Consider the following 9,871-nt stretch of genomic DNA (forward strand, 5'->3'; position numbering starts at 1 on the left):
ATTTTACAAAGTTACAGCTAGCAGATAGGAAAAGGCAGTCCCCTTCACAGCAATGTCTCCAATAGGTACAGCTTCTTCACTGTCCATAAAGGTTATGGCCTCAACCTCTAATGCCATCCTTACTCTGTCTCAGGGCCTACTGCCTCTTCCTCATGCTGTTACTGCTGTTGCCTGCCCTAGCTCTAGATGCTAGGTACTAATGCCGTCCTTGCTCCTGTCAGTCCGTCCTTGCTCCTGTCAGTACTCCATTTACTAAAATTGTACACTTCTGGGTGGCATTGATGATGCACTACGCCCAGCTCTCCATGACTCTTACCAATGCAGTCTCCCTGGCGACAGCTGACCAGAGGCCACACATTGCTACTGCTCTCGCTGACCAACACTCCGTCTCCGGTCCTCCATCCTTTTGCAAAATTTCACTGCACTACTTGTCCACAACTTTATGGGTGTCATTCCTAACACATGTCATCCAGGTCATGATTCCAGCTAGCAATTATTATTAATAATAAACAGGATTTATATAGCGTGAACAAATTATGCAGCTGTGTAAATTCAATAGGGGTGCGTACATTAAATAGCAATGAGTTTTCCTGCTGTTTTGAGGGCATAGACTGTTGCTAGTGGGTTGAGTTCACCCTTTCTTAATGTCTTAAAATCCTTTTTGCCTCCTGTCATTTTGCCTGTGGTTTTCTGGAAAATCACAAAGTCTTTTGGACTTTTTGTATTTTTTCCCTGTTGCCACTGTTCTACAACACTTACGTAGCAAATTTGGTGGTTCTAACATGTATATGGGCTTTGCTATTAATGTTTAAATTTGGCCCATTGACTTTAATGGAATATGCAAAATCGATTTGCCCGAAATTTCGCTAACCCACCGGAAGTTTGAGGAAATTTTCGCGAGACTGTCAGAGGCCTTCCCGCTCATCCCTACTAATAATATTTATTCCTGAAAGACAATTGTGGAAATCAGAATGCACATCTAAAATAATTTCTACAATCCCTGTACTCTAGCTAAACGTATGCTAGGGTCAGGACTTAATTTTTAAATAGACAACATAGGCCATGGTCTAGAATAGCAGGGTTGCCAAGGGCAGAAGAAAGCTATCATTATGCCATTGACCCTCCTATTCATATTACATATTACAGCGGTGTGTAATATATTGGCTTTCCATAAATACTGTTCTTTTTTTATTAAGAAAAATAATATTATTAATAATAATAATAATATTCTGGCCTTTGTTCTATCTGCAAAGAACTTACATGTTCAACCTATGTTTGTGTGTGTTTTTTCAGGGCACTGACCCTCTAGTGCCGGGGATGGCAAAAAGGAGGATTCCTAGGGCTGCAAGACTGAATGCAGCCCTGAGAATCCACTGCGATTCCAGGGCACTAGAGGTTTATTAACCTCTAGTGCCAGGGATCGTAATGATTTCCTCAATCTTCAGATGGTGGTTAGTGAAATCTGTTCACCAAAATTTTGCAGACCAATCGGAAGTTCGAGGAAATTTTCGCGAGAATGTACTGCCAGAGAAGAGGGAGGCTGAAAACAGACCAGTTGATTTGTCCACCAGGAACAGGTTTGTTTTCCCCACCCAAGTACAGGTTTGCTCTAAAACTATATGATAAATTAAAAAAAATATTAGCTGTTTTAAGGTTTGTAGGAATGTCACAATATGTAAATACAATTTGTTGTATTAAGGCAATATTGTGTTTTAAAAGCTAACATAGGATATCGGGGTATGCATTCATCTTTCACCCTCAATAGCTACAGAACCTGAAAAGGAAGCAGTCTATAGCAAGAATAAGGTGACCTTCATAGCCTCATGTGTTGTTTATCTGCTTTACATGTTGCTTCTAAAACCCTTTCTGTTTTGTGCATTAAACAACAGGACCTGTTCATCAAATTGTGGTAATTTTTTCTATTTAGTTACCAATTTCTAACTCAAAACAACATTATGTTCAAAGCTTGTGGTAGCAATTATATTGTATCACCAGCCTGCCTTTAATTTTTCAGTTGTGGTCTTCCTAGAAACATTATGCATACAAAAATAGAATACCATGATAATGAAAATGTATGTTTTTGATCATAAATTCTAAACAAGAACAAGAAAACAAATATGTTTTCCAGCTGATTCTTTGAGCTTTGCTTCTTAATCAGCTGGGATCATGCATTTAAAATGTTTCTTTTGCTTAAACAGGATGTAAGTCTTATGTATTCAACATATTCTTAATGACCTGAGAGATTTTTCTTATTATTTAGGAAGACAAACCATGCTGCATTTCTGGGTTTGTAATAAATGCAAACTCAATTACAGTGCACAATGTGCCTAATTTATCAGGGGATTAAGGGAATGTGTTTACTTTATCTTATTTTCAAATCCAGTTATATTTTTAAAATGTGTAACAGTATTTAAATATATTGTGTACAAAGGAAGTAATCTTGTATATATTTTAATTATGTGTGTTAATGCTTCTGAAATTTAATTCAACACGTTATCTTAAGCTCCCAATTACTGATGTATAGACCAGAATCATATAGGTTGGTTGCTTGATGTGTTATGCTAAAAAAGTTAATTGTTATCCTCAGGAAAGCTTCTGATTTAAATGTGCTCAACCAACAATAGTTTAAAAATTTTCCAGATTGATAGCAGTGATAATCATGCCTAAAGTCAACCAGAATCTTTTGGCTAAATACTTTTTCAAGCTGATGTAGATTTTTAGTTAGTTTAAAACTTTGCACATTTAAACTTCTTTTTTGATAGGACCACAACAGTAGTAAATTGCAGCCAGAAAACTTGTTCTGAGACAAATAGTTGGTGACCACTATTTAAACAACAGGTTGATAGACTATTGTTGCTACTTGTTACCTTTTTTGATGGCTTCGGTAACCTAGAGTATTTTTTGTTTGTACTATGGGTTCTTAAGATATTTCCTAGAGGTCCCAAGACCTGCCATTTTTGTGCTAGGAATAGTATGGGTCATAGTTTAGACTACAATGGGCTTGAAATAAATGCACCTACTGTAACCATTCTGACTGTATTACTTATAAAAGCTTATGTATCATTCAGTCAACCTAATAAACATAAGACCAAACACACTCCACAATCACCACCCCCAACCACTTCAGACCCCATATCCACCTCCTACATTCCAAATACTCACCAAGGCATAAAACGTCAACAAAGCAATCCAAGTCCCACCAATACAGACTACACAAAACCTAGACCATCAATTACATTATCTAACACGCTTCTACCTGACCTACAACCACTAACAGCTACATCTATTCATTCCATTTCAACCCACTCTTTTTCAACACAGGCCACGCCCACCACACCAAATACTATATCAAAACCGTGGTCCTCCCAATGGACAGTCTGGTTCCGCCACCATCACCCAAGGACCCCCCTAGCCTCTCACCTGATTTTCTTTGTCTTTCCACCCCCCCTCACCCAACCATCCCAATTATGAGAAATACCTGAGACCCAGAAGCCTTTTATAGAACTACACCCCCCATGTTTACCATTTTCCGCTCAAATCAAGGGACCAATGGACAATTACCTCCTGAAACTGTCCCTCAAGGACAGGAGCCAGAAATTATTAACTTATCCTCATATGCTTTCACCATTGATGAAATAAACTTACTCAAACTAGGATTATCATTCTGTCCATTTTCAAACTTAGATGAATTTGAACTTGTGAAGGACATAAACATGCCAGAAATCTTGCCCTGAAGGTTATGTTTGATAAATCATATTCTCAATTACAATTCACACCACCATCTGATTTTAGTTAATTCAATATCCAGGATTTTAAATAATTTAAAAACCTTATATCAACTTCTAAATAAAAATGAGGACTCCAAGAAACTAAACACTTCTACCTTGCTACAACTTAATGAAGCAGTATCAATAATACCCCATACCTAACAGGAGATCTAAATCTACATTTTTCCACCACTTACCCAATTCCCGCATATTCAAACATTTACAAATTTAGTTACAAATGAAATTAGGAATTTGAAAAAAGATACATCAAAATTCCCTGAAAACTTACACTCAAAACTAAACAAATTAAAACAGACATTGTCATTAATCCTTCAGATAAAAGAGGTAAAGTAGTTATTCTGAATAGACATCATTATGAGAAAAAATGTTTTAAAATCCTCTATAATCAAGAATGGTATAGATAAATTTCTGGAAGCTTTAGTTCCTTCTACACCCAATATCATTCTATAACACATTCCTAAAAAGTAAAATAGATACTAAAATGAAAGATTACCTTGACACTCAATACCCTATCACTCCTACATTTTATTCTCTTCTAAAGGTCCACAAGGATCTAAAAATATCAATCAGGATGTCCCAATATTTCCGGCATTGGATTCATAGTATCCGTTTCCAATAAGTTAGTGAACACATACCTCAGACCTTTAGTAACCAAACTGCCCTCCTATCTTAAAGGCACAATTGAACTTCTTAAATTTACATCCACTTTATGCATCCCTCCTAACTCCCTCTTGGTACCAATTGATGTAGAATCACTGTAGTATTCCTCATCAAAAAAGAATTGAAATCATCCATAAACACCTACAGAATCAATATCCCAACAATACGGCATTTAATGAGTTTATTGTGTTTTCACTTGAATATATTCTCACCAGAAATGTTTTCACATTTAAGAACAAACACTACCTCCAAGTTCAAGGGGTAGCATTAGGCACCTTCTTATGCAAATATATTTATCTAGGGGATTGGGAAGAAAACTTCTTTTCCAGGCAAGAATTTCAGGCACACCACCAGTATATTCTTGTCTGGAAATGATATGACATCACCATGGTCTGGTCAGGTCTGTAATCCTCCCTAATTAAGATTCATCAGGAGTTACAAACCAATCCATATAATCTAAAATTTACAATGGATTACAACAAACAGATAGTGCCCTTTTCGGACACTTTTATTAGAACCACAGAAGACGGGAAATTAACTAACACATTATTTAGAAAACAATCTGCAGGAAACCAGTATCTTTCCTGAGGTAAAGGAATTTGAACTTGAGACTGAAACCTTCAAAAAAAAAAAAAATACTTCAGAGGGATTACAGCAAAAACCTCCTCAAAAAAGCGTATCAAAAGGTAAAACGTTTAAATTGACAATCTTTTTAATCCCGAGCAAACAACAAGAAGCTGGACCCATTGGAATTATTACAACATTCAACAAGCAACAAAAAGAGAAAGCAAATTTGCTATCTAAACATTAGCATATTCTACTGGGAGATCCCAAGACCTCCAAATTCCTGTGTCTAAAACCTAGAATAACCTTTAGAATATCCCCATCTTTAAAAGACTTTCTAGTATCAAGTCATCTCTGGGATAAACCATAACTGTCAAAGATGAACATATTTCCCTCTTGAAGGAACAGAGACTTCTTGCTACAGAAGGAGCTTTCACAGACACGTGTGAGAACAATCAAAAGTGGTTATTGTTCTAAATTATTCAAAAAAGATGGTGGTATTTATACAATTTAAAGTAGGTGGTACAGAAAAATAATTTAAGATTTGACGTGATAAGTGACTCCTTAGGAATCCTAAGTGAAACAGTTTATGACCCTGATATCATGGGAACCTCTTCACTTCTCCCCAGGTGTTCATTCACTTTGTTCTTAATTAACATTTTAGACAAAGAAAAGAAACTCAAGCATTTGTAGTCTATGATAGCCATTTTCACCTCTGAAGTGCCAAACTACATTTGAAGATCTCATAGAACATTGGTTATTTGGTCACAAGCCTGAACCCCGAGATCCCCCTGGGGCAATCAGGAAAACAAAAGGTGTAAATGACAAAAGTCTTTTGTTGATATGAGGCAAAACCCTTGTGTGTAGTGTATTTTATGATTCCTTCTTATATAAGATCATAAAGTCCACATCACTAGTGACACATCAAAAGAAAGGGGAGGAACGGAACCTTTAGATTTGGTAAATGTTCTCAGTGTAAATAGATAATCATCAACGCAAACTACAAACAATATGTTGATTGTTCTTCAACTGTTATCATTTACCTGATCACATGTAAATGTGGTGGCTATTATGTTGGAAAGACCAAAAGGGCCTTCAGAAAAAGAATTTATGAACATATTTATACTATAGAAACAAAGAAAATGACAACACCCATTAGTCACCATTTCAGCATTCAACACTATTTCAATAGTGGATCAATTTCATTTTCAGCATTGGAAAAGATCTCCCCCAACCCCAGGGGTGGTGATTTATATACAATTTTACTACAAAAGGAAACTCGTTGAAATAACCTTGAATGCCACCACACCACCAGGCCTAAATGATATTCTATCTTTCAAATCCTTTCTATGCCTATGATGTATATCATGCGTACCTTTCAAATGCAACTATCCTTATGATTTATACTCTGTATATCTTTCAAATGTCTAATAATGTATGTTCTGTATGTTTTAAAAGAAAAAAAAAGAAAAATTCTATATTGAAGGTATTCATACATAATTAGTATGATATAAACATTTGTGTCCTTACAAAGCATCATATACAATTATCTCAATACCAGGGTTTTTCAATCTGTTATAATTAGGATATATAGATACATTGGTTGGATATATGGATACATTGGCCCTGATTCATCAATAAAATCTGTGCTCGCTGGTCGCGCGTGCTTTCGCGCTTCCAGCGAGCCGGATTCCCGCGGTCCGGAGTCGAGTGCGCTCGTACACTCGCCCCCTCACTGCCACCCGGATTCCTGCCTTAATAATAATGAGCAGCAGGGGTCGCGAATCTGCCAATTAAGGCAATTAGATTTCAACTGCGCGATTAAGGAGGATCTGTTAAGCTCACTGGTGAGATCATAGCAATTAATTAGCGCACGCCTGTTCTCTGTTCTGTGCGTATCTACAGTCCTTTACAGGTCAATTAGAATCTTTAATGCTTCATTAGATTTCAGCCGCGCGATTAAGGAGGATCTGTTAAGCTGTCACTGGTGAGATCATAGCAATTAATTAGCGCACACCTGCTCTCTGTTCTGTGCGTATCTACAGTCCTTTACAGGTCAATTAGAATCTTTAATGCTTCATCTTCTTTTGTGTAACTGCTACTCACAAAATAATTAATTTATTGTTACATTTGTTGCACTGTTTTTATACTTTTTGGTTTGCTTTGCAACACTGCAAACTAATTGAGATCGAGCTGTATATATACTACTTAGAACTATAATATGTCATCTCACAATAGTATGAATTGTAAAAAATTGTCACCAAGCATTTGTGATCTAATTAAAATGTCATTGTAGTTTGTCTTGATAGAAATCCGTTTAATGCAGCAACAGCAGTAGTGAACAGCAAATCGAGGTCCAAATTTGGATCCATGACAACAGCAAGCAAAATCCTTGAATGGCTCACATTCAAGGATGCGTGCACGTGCGTGCGTTTGTGTGCAACTGCGCGTACATGCGTGTGCGCGTTTGCGCGCGTGTGTGCGCTTGTGTATCCCTATAAATTTGCAGTTTCTTAGTCATTCTGGTCATGCAAACCAAAACTTGCTGAAAAAACAGAAAAAGAACAACAAACAAAGGAAAAAGAACAAGTAAGAATACACCATTGACTTTATTACTCCAAAAAATGTTTTGGGTGTGTTGTCCCATAACTCTTTTATTTTTTCACTTCTAGTTACATGGAGCCAAGGAGAATGGCTACCACCACCACCACCACCACTACCACTGCTGCTGCAGTAGCACCACCACTACCACCCCAGGGTCTTCAGTCCATAGACCAACAGGCAGCTCCCTCAGGCCAGCTAGGTTGCTCTGTGAAGCAGGCCAAGTAACGGACCGAGAATTTAACCAACAACATCTGGCAGCCATGCATCGTCTGATAGAATCGGTCCAAGAACTATCGGCCAATTTGGGTGCCTACATGTTCAGAGTTGACCATCTCTGTGACATGTTAAGTGAATCCCTAGGCCAACAATCTCGCCTACATCATAAGCCCTGCTGGCTCCCCATCTCCTGCAGAGCAGCCAGCTCCGTTCTTCCCCCTGGCTCCACCCAGTGCCCCTGGCCCTCCACCCAGTGCCCCTGGCCGTTCAACTCCTGCCCCTGGCCCTCCACCCAGTGCCCCTGCCCATTCACTCCGTGCCCGTGCCCCTCCAAGTCCACTTAGTGCCCCTGGCCCTCCACCCAGTGCCCCTGGCCCTCCACCCAGCGCCCCTGCCCAGTCACTCCGTGCCCGTGCCCCTCCAAGTCCACCCAGTGCCCCTGCCCATTCACTCCATGCCCGTGCCTCTCCAAGTCCACCCCATGCCCCTGCCCGCCCACCTCCTAACATTCGGGCAACCACTAGACATGCTCTGGAGGTGGGCCACACTCGCGCCGGTGCTGTGCAGGTGCACCGTGGACATGCTGCGGTGGTGTCCCATGGACGAGGCCAGGAGGTGGAGGTGAGCCGTGGCCGGGCTTCTAGGGTGGGCCGCGCCTGTGGCTGGGCTTCTAGAATGGGCTGCGCCCGTGGCCGGGCTGGCCGAACTATATAAGTGGATGCCGGGTGCCAGGTGAGAACATTCTTCCTGTCAGTTTTCACTCAATTTTTCAGGACTCCATGAGCTCGCCAGTGTGGGTTTGAGTATCCTGTATGATGATGCTTGTTTGTATAAATTAGCTTAATCTCTATTTTGTGTTTGCCCAATGTCCACAGGTTAGTAACCCTCGCTCTTTGACACTTTACCTATCTGAGTTTGTTTTGATGCGGCCTAAGTATGCTCCAAATGCAGTTTTGCCATCTACTCCCCCAAAGAATGTTCCAGTACATTTGTCAAAGTGATTCTAATCAAGCCACTAAATGAACACAAATCTAGTTATATCTAGCGACCAAATATGGCACACTGCACTTGTCTGTAATAGATAAATGTGCTTGCTAATAGGTCAACTGCTTTTGTGTTGGTTAAAATGACATACTAAGGTGTTCAGCTGTGTATTCTATGCCAAAAGTTTTCTTGAATGATGTCACAATTACATATATTTTGAAGGGGACATATCTAACATACCCAACTCTGTTACTTTTAAGGTCACATGATGATTGGACCAAGTGACCAATGGAGGAATGGAGCAAACCCGGCCAACATGCAAAACAGGTTTGTGTAGGATAAGAGCATGTTCAAGATTTTATGGTTCAAATAACCATTGTGTAAAAAACTAAGGTTTCTTTTTTTGTGTTTTTTAGGGATGGAATTGGATTAAAATGTGTGAACTGTGCACTGAAAAAATAAATATATTTCACTAAATCTGGCTTTTCTTTTTTTTTAACAAAACTTTTATTTTTTAAATCTCCCCCCAATAACTTATATGATAACACCCCAACAAATATAAAAATATAAAAATTTTAAAAACATATATACAATATTTTTTTTTTTTTTTCATTTTTAAAAACTGTGCCGCCTCTTAGCAGGGTCCGGCCTGACGTGCTGCTCCATGGCAGACATCCTCCTATGCAAGGATGCCAGGTCTTCCTAAATGCTTCCTGGCGGGTGAGGAAAAACAAATAATATATTAACTGGAAGAGTTTGGTCCAAACATTTTTTAAAAGTACTGTCTTTTTAAAAAGCAAACTAATGAAAATCAAAACTTACCAAGAATGTGATTAATACGTTCCAATTGTTGGAGTAGCGGTGGTGGCAGTGTTGGGGGGCTCGGAAGCTCCTGGGGTGGCCCGACTGCTTTCCTCGATGTGGAACTGGCTGTGTTTGTAGACGGAGACCAAAAAAATAAGCGAAGTAAGTACCGAACAAATGGAACAGTATAACATGCAACTAGTTCTTAAATTGCACAGTGCTAAAGAATTTAAAATATGTTATCTCATGTA

At 38.9% G+C, this 9,871-nt stretch overlaps 1 long non-coding RNA gene across 1 annotated transcript; it reads left to right on the forward strand.

The window, feature by feature from the left end:
• Positions 1–8,655: 8,655 nt before the first annotated feature.
• Positions 8,656–9,293, forward strand: LOC140343709 (uncharacterized). The gene is made up of 2 exons (XR_011923397.1): positions 8,656–9,143; positions 9,233–9,293. It is a non-coding gene; the product is annotated as an uncharacterized lncRNA (long non-coding RNA).
• Positions 9,294–9,871: the final 578 nt, after the last annotated feature.

The sequence above is a fragment of the Pyxicephalus adspersus genome, chromosome Z (genome assembly GCF_032062135.1).
Source record: "Pyxicephalus adspersus chromosome Z, UCB_Pads_2.0, whole genome shotgun sequence".
NCBI classification, from domain to species: Eukaryota; Metazoa; Chordata; class Amphibia; order Anura; family Pyxicephalidae; genus Pyxicephalus; species Pyxicephalus adspersus.